This window comes from Ricinus communis, chromosome 7 (assembly GCF_019578655.1).
Source record: "Ricinus communis isolate WT05 ecotype wild-type chromosome 7, ASM1957865v1, whole genome shotgun sequence".
NCBI lineage: Eukaryota > Viridiplantae > Streptophyta > Magnoliopsida > Malpighiales > Euphorbiaceae > Ricinus > Ricinus communis.
This window is the reverse complement of record NC_063262.1, coordinates 10,965,215-10,983,092: the sequence shown is the minus strand read 5'-3', so window position 1 is coordinate 10,983,092 and position 17,878 is coordinate 10,965,215. Positions and strand designations below refer to the sequence as shown.

General features: G+C 37.2%; 1 non-coding gene across 1 annotated transcript; it reads left to right on the top strand.

Annotated features, from left to right (window-relative positions):
* The first annotated feature begins 1,763 nt into the window (after positions 1-1,763).
* Positions 1,764-1,869, top strand: LOC112534567. The gene has a single exon (XR_003078858.2). It is a non-coding gene; the product is annotated as a small nucleolar RNA R71 (small nucleolar RNA).
* The last annotated feature ends 16,009 nt before the right edge of the window (positions 1,870-17,878 follow it).

Genomic DNA, 17,878 nt, shown 5'->3' with positions numbered 1-17,878 from the left:
GTCTTTTCATCATTAACATCAGCAGCTAATAAGTGCTCTAGCTGCTCCAACACTTGTTCATTGGATAAATTATCCTTATTTTCTTGCATTGCCACTTGCAAAGGATCATCAATCATTATTTCCTGCAATTGAGATTCCACAATATCATTGATAAAATCAATCGAACAGACAGTACCATCATGCTCATATGGTTATCTCAAGGATTTAGTCAAATCAAATGTAATGCTCTCATCATCTACCCTAAGTTCCAGCTTTCCGCTACTAACATCTATCAAAGCTTTAGATGTAGCTAAAAATGGTCTACCTAGGATCAATGGGACATCACTCTCACCATTCATATCCATTACAACAAAATCCACAGAAAATATAAATTTGTTAACTTTAACTAGCACATCCTCTATAATCCCTTTCGGGTACTTAACAGTTCTGTCTGCTAGTTGTATACTCATCCTGGTAGGAGTTAGCTTAGAAGTGCTTAGTCCTAACTCCTCAAACAATACACTACACATCAAATTGATGCTAGCTCCCAAATCAGCTAATGCTAGCAATTGCAATTTATCCCCAATCAAACAAGGTATAGTAAAACTCCCTGGATCGCGTCGTTTGACTGAAATCTTGCTCTAAAACACTGCTGAGCATTCTACATTCAAGGTCACCAATCCCAAATCCTCTAACTTCCTCTTGTTGCTTAAAATTTCTTTTAAAAACTTTTGCATACTTTGGCATCTGCGAAATAGCTTCAACAAAAGGCAAGTTAATCCGCAATTGTTTAAAAAGATCTAAAAATTTACTGAATTGCTGATCAACTTTATCCTGCTTGAGTTTTGCAGGATATGGAATGGGAGGTTGGTATGGCCTCGAGGGGATCTTCTTCAAATCCTCCTTCTCTTCAACTGTTCCTTTTTCTTTCTCCTCAGGCTTGTCTTTCTTTTTTGACTCATTCACCTGCACATCAGAATCATCATTAGTGAAAGGCTTAGATGGACTAGGAAGTTCCTTACCTGATCTTAAAGTAATTGCTTTGGCATGCTCCCTTGGATTAGACTCTGTGTTACTTGGAAGCGTGTCTGGCTGCCTCTCAACCATCATCCTAGAGAACTGCCCAATTTGAGTTTCTAAGTTATGAATTGAAGCTTGTTGATTTCGAATGGCAGTGTCCATTTGTTAAAATCTGTTCTCTGAAGTTGCAATGAACTTCGTCATCAACTCTTCCAAGTTAGGTTTCTTCTCTTGACTACCTTCTGGTTGATGGGGAACATAATGCATAGGTTGCTGCGGATGCAACCTCTGATATCCTGGTGGACCTTGGTTATTGGAATTCCTCCATCCAAAATTAGGATGATTCCTCCACCCTGGGTTGTATGTATTCTTTGTAGGGATCATTCACGCCACCGCATAATCAACATGTTCAACGTTAGAAACATTAGTAGGCATAGAAGATGCAAACATACCTCCTGCTTTATAATTGGCACTATAATGTGGTCTACCACAGAATTCACATCCGGGCTGAACTGCTTGGACCGGCATCTGAAGTTGTTCTATGTTTTTGGAAAGTAGTTCACTTGTCCGCCAAGGTCACGGGCTTTGGACCTCTAGCCTGTGGAGTTTGCCATTGATAAGTGTTGGTGGCCATCTCTTCTATCAAATCCTAGACTTGCTCAGGTGTTTTGCTATTGATAGCTCCCCCTGCAGCTGCATCTACCATTTGTCTAGTGGTTGTATTCATGCCACTATATAATGTCTACACTTGCATCCAGAGAGGAAGACCATGGTGTGGGCAACACCTTAACAAGTCCTTAAAGCGCTCCCAGACTTCGTACATCGATTCTCCTTCACCCTGCACAAAAGAAGATATGTTATTTCACATTTGAGCAGTCTTAGCAGGAGGAAAATACTTATTCAAAAATTTTTCAGCCAAAGAAGTCTAGGTAATGATCATTTTCGGTGGCAAGGACTGCAGCCATCATTTTGCTCTATCCCTCAAGGAAAAAGGAAACAGCCTCAACCGTATGGCATCATCAGTTGTTCCATTAATCTTAAAGGTATCACATATTTCCAAAAAGTTAGCAATATGCTCGTTTGGATCTTCGCTCGCCAATCCTCCAAATTGCACCGTATTCTGGATCATCTAAATTACATTCGGCTTTATTTCAAAATTATTGGCAGCCACGAGAGGCCTCACTATCCTAGTTTGCGTCCCTGCTAGAGAGGGCCTAGCAAACTTGTACATGGTCCTTTCACTATTACCTCCATTTGCATTGTGGTTCTACATCTCACTAGTTTCACGAACAGGAATCTCTGCTTCAATCTCCTCCTCTACTGCCTGCATACGCCTCCTTAGCAATCTAAGAGAGCGCTCGGGTTTAGGTAAAGGCTCTGTAAGATTTGGACTAGAGCTCCTGGTCATAAACTACCTGAGCACAATAAAGAACAACAACACCAACAAATAGGATAAGAATAAAACTATACACATAAAACAAATTATAAACAAAAAGAGAAATGACTAGACTAACAAATATTAAAATTTCAATTTAGTTCACAGAAAACCATTCCCCGGCAACGGCGCCAAAAACTTGATATGTGCAAAGTCAAGCAAGACTATGACTTAAGGCAGTGTACCTATCAGTGGAGAATAGCTAACAGTGAGTACCAAGTGTTGTATTTCCCAAAGAACGTGTGAACCTAAATCTACTCAATCTTCTCTGTTATCTAATCACAGAAAAAAAATGGTGTTAATGAATAATTCTTAAATTAACTAATAGCTACTCTAATTGTTGTCGAACTACGTATACTAGGGAATAATTAATTCAAGTAAAGGAATAACCCTTTGGGAATTCTTATCTCTAAAGAATGGAAACTAAGGGTGGAATTGATTGATTGAATCCAATTTCTGTGGGAAAATCTCTACACAATTAATGCCTTTCTCAAGGACACTAACATCTTAACTTAGATTAATTAGGTTGAAATCTCTTCCCAACTCTAATTACCCAAATTAGCATTATGTACCATTTAACACTATTGAGAGTTGTTGATTCTCAATCCGGTGAGAACGAACACCCTATCTCTAAAGCGAATTCAATTCTAGGTTGCAAAGGACAATCTAAACCTAAACGTCTTTCCTCAAGATCATTCAAATTTCAAAAATCATTCAACAAGATATGAAGAACAAATCAATAAATACTTCCATTGCAAACCAATATTGAATCAATACATTCAATTCAAAATTGAAGTACAAAAATTCCTAGATAAAGAACCCCAACGGGTTAATAAGTTTAGCTAATCATGTTCATAATCACAACCAACAAGAATTCAATTACAAAAAATGAGTAAAGGTAGAGGAACTGAATACACCCTTGGATGAGAGTAAATAGCTCCAATTCCTCGTGCCCAATCTTGGATCAATTCTTGTTCCTCTTACTCGGATTGAAACCAATCGACAATCCTCGCCAATCTTTGATCTTCGAAGAGAATCCAAGTGAAACCTTGATCCAAGTCTCCTTTTCCTTAGTTTCAACTCAAAACCCTTGAGCGGAGAAAAAGATGAGTTTTGGACATTCTAACCCTAGCTGCCTCCCTTTTTCTCTTTTCTTTCTTTTTAAATGAATTTGACCAGCTGCCATGAACATGGCTGTGTTGATGCCTGTGTACCTAACACATTCTGGTGTTGCTGCCCGTGTTACTCTCTATGGCCGTGCTCCTTAAAAGCCTCTTTTTTCTTTGATTCCGTGTTAACCTTCCTCATGGGCATACTTAGCTTGTTTCAGCAGCTTTGACATCCAATTACGCTCCAATTCTTCCCTTTATCATACTTTGACTTCTTTTGGACCTAATGCACTCAAACAGACACATAGGGTGAGTGTTGGGACCAATTCATATCCAAATGTACATAAAATCAATCTTAAAAACCCCATTTAGATGTATGTATTTTACGCACATCGGACTCCTTCCCCTTCCCAACTATGAATAAGATCGAGAGGGCAGAAAGCCCCCAAACCAAAAATGGAAATGGAAGCCTTTCTATTCATTCCCCATTCTCTCTTAAATAAAGCTCGCCTCAGCAGGCCGGTCGTGAGTCTTTCCTTTCCTCATTGTTTTGTTTCCGCCATGAGAAAGACGCACAAAAGAGGTATGCCTTGAAGAGTTTCAAGAGTAATTAGGGTTTTAATATATATCTTTTAATGAAAGAGTTTACAGCCTATATATACATGTAAGTACAATAGCGTATAACTAAGAGATTAAGTTTACATCAAATACTAATACACAAGATAAGGCTACAAGAACTGCTATACTGATCTGATATATTAAGCTAACTAACGTGATTATCTTGACATGCTGTTATAGGACTTATCACTCCCCCGCAAACCATTGCCATTCGAAGTTGAGACATAAGAAATTGAAAACGAGGAAATGGTAGAGGTTTGGTAAATAAATCGGTTATCTGAACTTTAGTGGACAAGAACTGAACATGAAGAAACCCATTTGCCACCTGCTGACGAATAAAATGATAATCCAATTCAATGTGTTTCGTACGAGCATAGAAAACTGGATTCAAACTTAAATATATAGCACCTATATTATCACACCATAAAGTGCACTGCTGAATTAGAAAGCCAAGTTCACCCATAAGAGACCTTAACCAAAGCAGTTAGAAAGTGGCATTAGCAATGGCCTTGTATTCACTTTCAACAAGACTGGAAATAGTAGGCTGCTTCTTCGATAACCAAGAGACCATAGAAGAGCCAAGAAAGATACCATACCCATTGGTAGAGCGCCTGTCATCTTGATCACCACCCCAATCACTGTCGGCATAACACTTCAAAGAAAAATTAGTGACAGCAGAAAAGTACAATCCTTGCATTTGTGTCCCATTCAAATATCGCAACAATCATTTTAAAGCCCTCCAATGTACATCAGTTGGAGCATGCATGACCTGACATAATTTGTTGACGCTAAAGGCAATATCAGGCCTGGAAATTGTAATGTATTGAAGTGCACCTACGATTTTGCAGTACGTATCACCCTGAGGTAAGATTTTACCATCAAGTTTAGATAGAATTGAGGAAGCAGCCATTGGAGTTAAGCATGGCTTAGAGTCAAGCATTCCATGCTTATCTAATAAATATCAAATATATTTCTATTGGGGAAGTAGGATACCGTGTGGTTGAACATCAACTTCAAGTCCAAGAAAGTAGTGCAACGATCCTAAGTCCTTAAGTGGAGATTTTGCTTGCAATTTTGAAATAAAATGCACTACCAAGGAAGAAGAATAACCTGTGATTATAATGTCATCCATATAACTAAAATAAAAACAATATTAGAACCCTGTCTATAAATAAATTAGGAGGTATCAGCCTTGGAGGATTGAAACTGAAGTGAATGAAGAAATGTGGACAGCCGAGAGTACCTAGCCCGAGGAGTCGGTTTGAGGCCATAGAGTGACCTCTTCAGTTTACACACAAAAGAAGGATGAGTAGAGCTCACAAAGCCTTGAGGCTGATGCATATAAATATCCTGTTGAAGATGGCCGTGAAGAAAGGCATTTGACATATCGAGTTGTCATAGTGGCCACTTATTCATCGTGGCTATTGCAAGAATAACCCGAATGGTAGGAGCCTTAACAGCTGGGCTAAACATCTCTTTATAATCAATGCTGGAAAGTTAAGTGAAGCCCTTGGCCACAAGGCGTGCCTTATATCGATCAATGGATCCATCCTGTTTCCTCTTAATCCTGTAAATCCACTTATTAGCAACAACATTAGCATTAGGAGGTGGTAGAACCAAATCCCAAGTTGAATTAGCAAGGAGAGCATTCATCTCCTCAGACATTGCTTCTTGCCATTCATTATATTTACAAGCTTGAAGATAAGTGGTAGGTTCATGAAGAAGGTAACTAATTTTGGTATGTTCTTTAATGGCAACTAAGGCCTGGCATTTGTTCATGGTGGTAGGACGAAGTGTCATTGAATGTGTACGACTAACAGTGTGAGGAGAAGGAGAACAAGATGAGAAATCAACAACAAGGTTGAGACCGGGCGATGAAGAAGTGGGAATTGTAAAGGTATTTTCTGAGGTAGAGGAAGTTGAGTGAGGTGGTGTAGAAGGAGGCGAGACAGGCTCAGGGGCAGGAGTAGAAGGAAAAAAGGACTCGGACAAAGGAGTAGATAACAAATAAGAAGAAGACTGAGGAGAAGAGGGCATACCTGAAGCACAAGTCGGTTGAGAAGAGACCTGCATGGTCAGCTAGGGGTGTAATGAAGAAGTAGACACAGTTGAGGGTACACTAGAAGTAATGGAGAACGAAAATATGCGCTCATCAAACACAGCTTGCCAGGCTAGATAAATACGACCAGAGTCGATGTCAAGACAGTTATAACTAGCATGATTAATAGCATAACTAAGATAAACACATTACTTAGTACGAAAGGAAAATTTGTGCTGATTATAGGACTGTAAATAAGGATAAATTGCACACCCAAAAGCCTTAGTGTCAATGTATTTAGGAACCTTGTTATACAGTTTTTCAAATGGAGACTTGTGTTTAAAAACATCCGTGGGTAAATCATTTATACAATTAACAGCCGCACGGAAAGCAGAGGGCCAAAAATGAAATGGGACATGAGTATGAGCAAGAAAAGTTAAACTGGTATCAACTATATGGCGAATTTTACATTCGGAAAGACCATTTTGTTCATGTGTATATGGACATGAGATACGATGTATAATGCTTACTTGGTTAAAGTATTTATGTAATTTTTGAAATTCACCACCCTAATTAGAATGAAATGCTTGAATGTTAGAGTGAAATTGACGTTTAATTAAAGCTTGAAATTCAAGAAAAATGCGAAAGACATCATTTTTATTAGTAAGAAAATAAATCCAAGTAAAGCGAGTAAAGTCGTCAACAAATAATACAAATATTTGGACCCACCACTTGAGAGTACCGGAGCAGGACCCCGAACATCGAAATTTATTATTTGAAATGGGAAGTGCCGGTATGTTCTAATCGTAGCTAACGTCACTCTCGCTAATTTTCCTAACCTACACGATGAACAAGTGGAAATCGATGAAAATGAGATGAACTGGAAATTGGTAAATGACTACTATTGATGACTTTCGACACTATGCGCTTATTAGGATGACTAAGGCTGGCATGCCACTCCACATGAGACTTCGGGGCAGAGGAAGACTCGGATAACAAAGCTTGTTTGGAAGACACACTCGGCATCACATACAACCATTCTCAATCCAGCCTGACAATAGGATTGCCTTGCTCACCTAATCCTTGACATAAAATTTAGATGGCCAAAATTCAACAAAGCAATTGTTATCAGAAGTAAATTTATGAATTGAAAGCAAAGGTTTCAACAAGTGAGGAACATGATAGACATTTTGAGACAGGAAAAGCTTGTCATCATATAATGAAGGATAAGAAGCATTACATGTATGCGATATTTGCACTCCCTGACCGTTTCCAATTGTGATATGATCACCACCAGCATAGAGTACTGATGCGCAAGTTGCTGAACATAAGGGGTTATATGATGAGTGGCCCCTGTATCAGGATACCAAGGCCTAAAGGATGGATGCGAGACACCATGGGGCCGGCAGGAAAATCCGGAGCTCGGGGTCAATGCATAGACGGGAGAAGGTGGGGCTGCCATCACCATATTAGCTTGTGGAGAGAAGGCACAGTATTGATTTTGTGGTTGTCTGGGAGCATAGCGTTGTCGACAACGATCGATAGAATGATTTCTCATGTTGCATATTTGACAAGGGCCATGGTTTTTCTTGCCACCCCCTTGAGGACGATAGGATGGCCTGGGGAAGGATTGGGAAGGTTGAGAGGAGGGCGATTTGAAGACAAACCCGCACTAAGAAGAAGCCCTCGAAAGTTAAAGGACGAGGATGATTGGTGGCTATATGAGCCAAAGGTAATTCGCCCGTGCTTTTAAGGAGAATTTCCTGAGCAACAAGCTGACCATGGAGCTCTTAAAAAGAAACAGGAGTAGGGCATTGGTTAAGAGCAAGCATTAAACCTGTATACTCACTTCCAATGTTACGGAAAATGATGGCATTGAAATCTTAAGGGAAGAAGAAATAGAACAAAGAAAGAAGTTCATCAGCAAGGGCTTTAGCCTTTTATAAAAATTGGGAAACAAATATATCATACCGTTTAAGTTCCTAGAGTTCGATATTCAAATGCAATTGTGGGGTCTGAGATACAGATCCAAAAGCACTTTCTAGTGCTTGCCAGGCAGAAAATGAAGTCATATGACCAATAACATACGAAAAAACCTCCTTAGATAGAGAAGACATAATCCATGAGAGAATGAGTTGATCCTTTTGGAACCAGACAGAGTACGCTAGATTTAAGATGGTATTTTCACCATTGGTTAGATCAGGAATTGTTTGTGCCGGAGCAGGAGAGGCATCGGTGATGAAACCCATTAGGTTATGATAATCCAAAAGAGGTATAAACTGTGGTCTTTCAAAGTAAATAATCATAACAAAGTGAGTTTGATTGAGAGATCGTGAGACGTAAGGGAGGTGGATGGAGAGTAGTAGATGAAGTTGGAATAAGAGCCATAGAGATGGGAAGTGGAAGACGAGAGAAAAGAAAAAAAATGTTACGTAAATAGCTCTGATACCATGAAGAGTTTCAAGAGTAATTACGGTTTTAATATATATCTTTTAATGAAAGAGTTTACAGCCCATATATATACACGTAAGTACAACAGGTATAACTAAGAGATTGAGTTTACATCAAACACTAATACACAAGATAAGGCTACAAGAACCGCTATAATCGATATGATATATTAAGCTAACTAACGTGATTATCTCTTGACATGTCATATAGGACTTATCATGGCCAAGGATCCGCTGAGAGTTTTTGTTGTCTCGGTGAGAACTGTTAAATATAATTTTGTGACTTTAAGTGAATGAGTTAAATTTTATTTAACTAACTTTATTAAAAATATTTGTTTTCTATTTAACTTGGAGTTAATCTACACCTAATTATTAATAATTTTTCTTATTTTGTATAATTATCATTATTATTATTATTATTATTATGAGTCTAAACTAGTGTTAATTTATTGGAATAAAAATTAAGTGTGTATATAAATATATGTAAAATAAATAAGATATAATTATGGGTGTTACTGTAGCAATACTTTTAAAGGAGGGGGCTTACGGTTTTTTTTTTTAATTTTGAAAATACTAAGACAAATTCACGCTCGTCCTCTCTCCACTCCACCGTGACCTCCATAAAGCCCTCAAAGACTTGTCTAGCCGCGATCTAACATTTTCGTACGAGAGTTGGGTATGATTTTAGTATTTTGGACTCACTGTAGTGTCTCAAGTCATGGGTGCCTCACGATCATTTTGACTGTTATTGTATCGCCTTCTGACTGGACTTTAGATTTTGGCTCCTTAAAATATAACCGGGCTCGATAAATTATTTAAGAAATCTAAAAATATTATCTCCATTAATTGTTATAAATAATTAATTTAATATAATTTAATTAGTTGATAGTTTAATTATAAATATTATGAATTAATTAGTGGGATTAATTATAATTCGGTTTGGTGATAAATATAGCTATGTATAATTAAATTAGATATCAAAATTATTTGTAAGTGGTTGTAGAATAAATAATTATTTAATTCTTGTCATTTGAGTTGTATTGTCGGAAAAAATAATGCAGCTTTAGCGACCGTTAAATATTTGATAAATATTAGAAGTGTTTTTAGCAAGTTTTGGACTCCGTTGGATACAGGGTAAACTTTTGTATTTTAGGGAAGGTTCTACCTGAATTATAGAATTTTTAAGTCGGGATCAATCAAGATTTTTAGGTAGTGTAATTCTAGGACTCTTGGCCTAGGATTAATTATGAAATATTTTATTAATTTAATTATTTTGTGAATAGATAATTTGTTGTTCACCCCCAGAAAGCATAAGAGCAGAGAGAGGAAATTCGATACAAGGAGTTAAAGTCATATAATCTATTCCACATGTCATATCGAGATTTAAATGAAATATTATTTGACTAATAATTATTGTGATTATTATTAGTAGTATTAGTATCATTAAATTTATTATCATTATTTTCAATATCATGGTCACACTGATCTGTGGGCCTGACCCTAGAATAGAAAATAGGTAGGTTTACTAGCCACCAAACCCGTAGTAAGCCTTACTAATCAATATTCAATAAAGTAAATATGAAAACATAATATTAATCTTGTCCGACATGCTATACACAAATCTCTAAATGGTCATTGATAACATTTCACGCTTTGTTATACACTATGTTAAACATAACATATCAAAGATACTATTGTGGAAAGACTAGAAATTTTAAATTATTCAAATATAAAAGTATAAATTCATTACAGAGGTCCGATGGAGAAGAAAGTCGGGCTATCAAAATGCGGATGGCGAAGAACTCTAATCACACCTAAAAAATAAAATTGAGACTCGAGAGTGAGTTAAAATCATACAACCCTCAGAATTATTGCGCCTCCTCAATATAATATTCACTAAATCAAGATATCAAGCCATTTTGTATTATAGTATGAGTCATATTCCATAATTTAGCAAGAAAGTACATTTAAAGACTTATGGGACTAGTAGCTCAGAACCACAACCCGAAATGCTAGTAGCCTTTCTAGCTTCTTATTCCAATTAGTCTAGCTACCAGAGGAAAGCTCAACCGTAGTCCTTACATTCACCGGACACTTGATTCTAATCTAAGCCTAGCCCAGAGCATTGCTCGACTAGGATCTTTCTCCCGGCTAAGCTTCTATAGGCTAGAGGGTTATACCGATCGGGGCAAAATTTAAAAATAACCTTTGTTACCTACCTTTGATTATTACCAAGAGTGCTATACTCGATGTAACCCATCGGGTGGCATGTTATAATCGCCGCCTCATCCCAATGTCACCAATCACAACATTTATAAAAATCATAAATAGAATAATTACAGTGCCAATATAAATTATTCAATAACATATTGAGAATTAAAAATTTAAAAATCCTTGAATTAGCAAACATGCAATTATAAATAGTGATAATAATACTAGTATTAAAATAACATTAATTAAAAATATCAAAAATAATGACATAAATTTACTAATGATAATACTACTACTATTCATGATAATTATCAATTAAATGAAATTACTTATAATAAAGATAATGATGACCATGTTAAATATTAATCATTAAACATCGCATTAAATTTAGACATGCCAATGATTCCGATTATATGACTTTAACTCACGCTCTGGCCTGTCAGTCCGCCCTCCTACACCTCGGGTGTACTGGCGTGGATGGACATTATCTATTCACGAAAACACCAGCTTAATAGATATTCTTAAATTTTTCTAGGCCTAAACCCCTAGATTAGACCCTTAAAAGATATTTCAAACTCAAGGATTCGCCGAAAATTAGATGAACCTCCTCTAATTTATGGATATTTACCCCCGTATAATGGGTCCAGAACCTGCTAGAACCACTTTAAATAATTCGCGTTTAACTAATGGGAATTGGGCCACCAAAACTATATTATTTTTTCCGACTCCACAACACACCACAAATCACAATTAATTAAATCCAATTAAATTTAAATTATCTATAATTGATAATTAATAGCAATAATATATTTCTAAAACTTTAACATAATCTTTGAGGTCCAAATAAAATTATACCGAGCCGAAATTTTAAAATTTTCAGGCGTCCGGAGAACACTAGGGTCCAAAAGCCACCCTATCAACGGTATTAGAATTTAACCGGCGCTACCACGAGCTCGAGTCAGCGAGTCTGAAACACAAGAGTTTCAAATTAGGAAACTCGCCGAAGGCACCAGATCGAGGCCGAAAAGTCTTGGTTCGACAAAGCTCCTCCCAGTCACGGCCGGGGTGGCTTGTTTCGGGTTTCAAGGAGGACCCGATCTAGCATCGGACCACCGATTGATCGTCGATGCTGTTCGAAATGGCGATTTGGCGGCTCTCTTCTTCTTCTTCTACGATGTCACCGCGGGCGGGGTGGAAGGGAGAGAGAAGGGAGTGGTGCGGGCGTGGGGAAAGGAGGCGCTATCAAGGCAGCAATGGCCCGATTGGTGCGCAGCAGAGGAAGAGGGAGTCGACGTAGGGAGAGGAAGGGGAGGGAAAGCGAGATAAGAGGGAGGAAAGAAAAAGAGAAAAAAATATATATATATATATATATATATATATATATATAATTTATATTTTTTATTTTTCGGGTATTACAATTATTATTATCATTAATTTTGTCATTATATTTATTATTATTATTAGTATCATAAATATTGGATTATTAATTTATGCCCGTTATAAATGATGTTATTTAATTTGAGTAGTTAATGTTAGATCGGATAATATTATGAAGGTTTGTGTGTCATGCTACTTTAATGTTATTAATGCTAAATTTGAAACGTGGCTCGGGATGAGATAACAGTAGTACATGCCACATGATGAGTTGCATCAGGACTGTTTGCACACTGGAATAAATCAGAGATAGGTAATAGGAAAATATTCGGTGATGTGCCCTCGTCGAGCACCGCTTTCTAGACTTATAGAATTTTTATTTGCCGGAGAAAAGGTCCATGGTCGAGCATTGCTCTATAGGCACTGACTGTATTGGTATTTAAGTGACCATAATAGATTTAAGGACCCTGGTCGAGCCTTGCTCTTTGGACGACAATCTTATTGGAATAAGAGAGTCAAGGGTCGATAGAATCGGAGGTTTAAGATCTCACGAGGTACTCATTCCGTATATGTTAAATTGTATTTTTTTCAAATTATGATATGACACGCGTGTTATTATTCTATAAAACTCTACACCATTTAAATAGTAATTTTATATAAATGGTTGCTTTTATTTCAAGTTATATGATTTTAACTCACTCTCGAGACTGATAGTCTAATTTAATAATTTTCCTCAAGTGTCAACTAGGTTTTTTGTAGTTCCTCTCGTTTTAGCCACTCGACTCTTTCCTTCCTCATGCTTAATGTAACTAATTTCTTATATTTCTAATTACTTAAATTTCTAGATACTCCATAGTGTTTACATTCAGACTTAATATTTTTATTCGACATGATGAACAACCTGATAATGTAATAATTTATTTTTGCTGATGAACCGACATTAATTCTATTGTAATTGTGTGGATGAATATAAGTAGATAAAGTATTTGGTATATTGAATGAAATTATATTTTATTAAGTTATTGATATGTTAGGCTTACTACGGGTTTCGATGGCCTTACAGCTAGTCACATGCCCACAAATCGGATCCACATATCCGGGGAAAAATAAAAAATCCTATTATAAGAATTCACCGCATTTCTAGTCTTAGGAGGTGAAGGACAGTGAACTCGAGGTCGGGGTCGAGGTTAATCCAACTAGAATTTAGCTTTTGGAATCAATTTGGACCTATTGTTAGAGAAATTAAGTTTGAGGGTCAAATGATATTTTTACAAAATTAGAGACTAAATTGTAAATTTCAAAACCTCTCAGATAGAGCCAATAAGCCCTATATAGAGCCTAATAAAGCCAATCGGTTCTTTATAGAATGATTAAATTTTGACTTCTTGAAATCATTTTTTCGAACGATTTTACATCTAGATACATATTCTAGAAGGTTTCCCAAACAATAATCATTGTCTTATCGATAATTACTTAAATTTTAAATAAATAAATGGGATATTTATCGATATTTTCTTGGATTTATCTCTTTCTCTAAGGTTTTTTTGAAATCCTACCTTTATAAATAGTAAGAGGTGTTTAGAGTTTCCAAAGAGGAGACAAGAATTAAGATTCAACCGTAAGTGAAATTAAGAGAAAAGAAACACCGAAAAGAAAGAAAAGAGAGCAAATCAAAAGAAAACAAAAGACATTGCACTGACGATTGCAATTAACATTCAAAGACTTAAGCCATTTAAGAAGAAAGGAATTTTAGAAAATAAGCCACTTAAGAAAGAACACTTTTGGAAATCCTTTTTTCAAATGACAAAAGATTTCCTAAAGTCAGAACTAACTCGGAATTCTACACGGTTTTTTATTCAACTGATTCCTCATCACACGAAACTCGCAGATCTAACATACACGGTGACAACTTGAGGGTTTCTTTCACCATATATCTGCATTCATCATAAAACCAGTTCTATCATTCTTTTTTTTTTGTCTTTTTTTTTGCTTTTTTCTTATATTATTTATTCTTAAAATCATGATTAGGGTTTTTATCTTTGATAAATATGATTAGATTAGGTTTTTATTAATATGCATAACAATAGGATTTTGAATATGATATTAAGAACTAAGGTCTTTTTTTAGATCTCATTATTTGCTTTGATAATTTTCTATCAGTTTATAAGATTTTAGGGTTTTTTAGTGATTTAGATTTTTTAGCTTCTGCAACTTTTATTTTGTTATTTTTATCTATTTAATCTCATTCTAATTAAATTTTAACACTCAGGCATGTGAAAATCTACCTAGAGTGTGATATTAAACCGATGAATAAAGAAAATCGATAAGAATCGCCCTGGACTCCGTGAGTCGATCGATTCTTCATGCCGGACCATTTTTTGCATTTTGGGCGTATTTCGGTGTAATCTTGGCCCCCATACAGTTTTAGGCCTCTCTAGTTTTGTTATCGAGTTGAAAGGGTTGTAATAACTGAGTTTTCTTTTCCGCTTTATTTTCTTTATTATTTTTGTTGTTTATTGCATGTTAACCCAATCCATGATTACATGACCGATTAATAAAATGGACCACATACACTTAGAGCTAAAAACGATCCAACATAAGTCTAATAGGCTAACCCACTTTGACCGGGCCTAAATCCTAAAATCCGATTAGACTATCTCGCTTTGGTATGTTTAATTAGGGTTTGAATTTAGTTATGGTTGAGATCGCGGTAAATGGGCCTTCCTACAGCAAGTAGTCCAATAGGCTTAAAGGTTAGGATTTCAAAGAGCATAACATGTAATTGGGCTAGAATAAGTGGGCCTTATACATAATTGGTTAGTAAGTTAGATTAATAATCAAAAATTGGGTCATTTGAATAAAATGGGCTAGGCATAAGTGTATTATGTGTTGTCTTGATATACCTCATATAAAATGCTTGCATTTGTTGGGAATATCTTATTAAATAATAAATTTAAAGACTAATATACATAAATAAGGACGTTGGCTTCCGGATCCATCTTTGGACTCTGTGGCTTAAGTTTCCTTATGGAATATGAGAAAAGCCACTCAATAGTAAAAGTATCTTGATGATTATCCGAGTGACGACTCCTATCTCTCAAGGCTAGTCTTAGTGACTAGTTAGCATGTTTCCGATTAGGTTGAAAAGCCTTATAGTGCCATAGTCACTAAAAACACTTGGGTGCACACTCCAACCGCCCATAGTGGCGACTTCATTCTGGGGATAGGAGAAGTTTATTCTAATGTATGTTTGTTTTTAAATTTGTTATTTTAACAAAGTATTCTTGCATCACTACACTTTCACACACTATATGCATTGGTCTCTATAGCCCCGATGGCGCTTGGCTAGTGGTTCTTTGGTTCCACTCAAATCTTAGAATTATGACCCTGACTACCATCACTCACAAGTATTGAGTGTAATTTCTTTGTTGCATGGACCATCGAGTGGGGAGACGAGCCAAGGAAGACTACTTTTGCTTATGGGAGCCTTTTGAGATGTTCTTTCTTGTAAGTATTTCAAGCCCAAGTATTGAAAGGCCTTGGCCTAAATGTGGAACTAGCCCTAACCCTCAAACATGTAGACTTTTATGCTTACACCGAGAAACATCACCTTGTTTGATTTAAATCGCTTTGAAAGATTATGGCGACAAAGGCCGGGTCTACTATCCCTATTGATAGAAAGACCAAGCCAAAAATCCTAGGAAAAAGACTTACCACGAATCGTGTAAAGTAGTAATAAGGTTGGAATGATGAATTATATACTACTCTATGTGTGCTAACCTTTTCTCTTGTCCTTATGCAGAGCACGTGCATCATGCATCCCATGCATTGCATGCATCAACTAACCTTTTCTTTTTTAAACATATAGACTCTCCCATGTGTTGGAAGACGTAAGACAATGGGAGGCCGGAAAGAGTGCAATTTGCACGAGAATCATAACTGTGTTAGAGCATCTAGAAAGACCGAGACATTAAGAAGAGATGGCCAACGAAAGGGCTAACAAACAAGACGCTGAGATCCTCAAGAATGTCAGGATCAAGACTTGAGGGGTGTGATTCTAAAGGAACCTCAGTAATTTCTACCGGGATGGCTGCAAATCAAGCCCCACCTATTGCTCCTATTGCACTTGCTAACCCACCCATCGCTATTGACCCTACCGTGGTTACCACGAGATCGTCACGCCACCATCACGTGATAATGCCAATGCCAAGACTTAGTTAGAAGGGGAGTGCCCCATAACTTTTGGAATTTCAATGAATTCATGCTTAACCAAGCTAAGAGGGAGATTACCCTTGCCACCAATGAGGCAAAGAAGGCATCGAAAGCCCTACTTGACAAGATGCAAGGCATGCTAGAAATCAAAGGTTTGGACCCGACCTCGATTTGAAGAGCTGGTATTGACGGGGAAGACAAGCCGCTTGGGAAGTTCAGGATGCCCGACATGAATAAGTTTAACAAAACTGGTGATCTAAAGGTTCATTTGAAGCAATACGTGACCATCATGGGAACTACTCAGCAGAGCAGGATCCAGATTGTTAAGCTATTTGTGTTATCACTAGAAGGACCTGCAGTCAACTAATACCATGGTCTAAAGAAATCTGCCAAAATTGAGTGGCGTGATTTGTGCAACTCCTTTATCAAGTAGTATGACTACAAAACTCATTTGGAGGTGTCAATCAAGGATCTCGAATCCACTAAACACAGGCCAAGATGAGCCATTCTCAGAACAAGCCCTCTAAAAAAGACTAGATTCATATGGTGGTCTGAAATGTTCTTTCTAGATGGGTTGAAAGGTTGCAGATGATGAACCCAAAGACCTTCATGGATTCGTATGATGAGGGGTTGCAGGTCAAGAAAATAGAGAATGACAAGAGAAAGACCGTAAGAACTGGCGGAAGGGTAAAATACTAGGCTGGAGGGAGTAGGACCTTAGACGTAAGCGTTGTGCAGTAACCGAGAAAGTTTTCTTACTTCAAGCAACCTCTCTCCAAGATCTTTGAGAGATTGATTCAAAATGGCATGCTCTAACCTACCACCCTAAATAACCCGAATTCCACTAAGCACCGAGCCACCACAACGATACCGCATCTGGCTAAAGCATGAAATTCGACGCCGGAAAGCTCACTGACCCAGACTAGCCTAGCATTAGAAAGAACCCCCTACCAAGCTATAACAACACATTAGCCCCAAGTGTCCATGATTAACCCTAACTTAAGCGAAGAGAAAATCACGACTCCTTCATAGCCCTACCATAAGTTGAACTAGTACTCGAGCCAAAAGAATTTCACTGTCGGGGAACCACTATCCGTGGTGTTTTGACACCTAAAGTGGAGCGGGAAGCTTAAGTCCCAATTTTCAAAGCTAGTACTAAGCATTATAATAGTCAGTATTGTGAGTTCTATCGGGCTTTTGGGAATGTGAGACCAATGCAACCTACTCAAGTACGAGATCTAGGACTTAATCGACTTTAGAATGGAAGGTTAAGCAAATTTCTCGATATGAGTGTGAAGACCCGCTTGGGCAGCCCTCGAAAATATGATTTCAAGGTTCAGTACTCAAGGCCACCCTACCAATGTCTTCGGGATCGAAGATATTGTACCAAGTGGTTGAGGGTCGGATGACGATCAAGCCGCTTGTAAGCCTT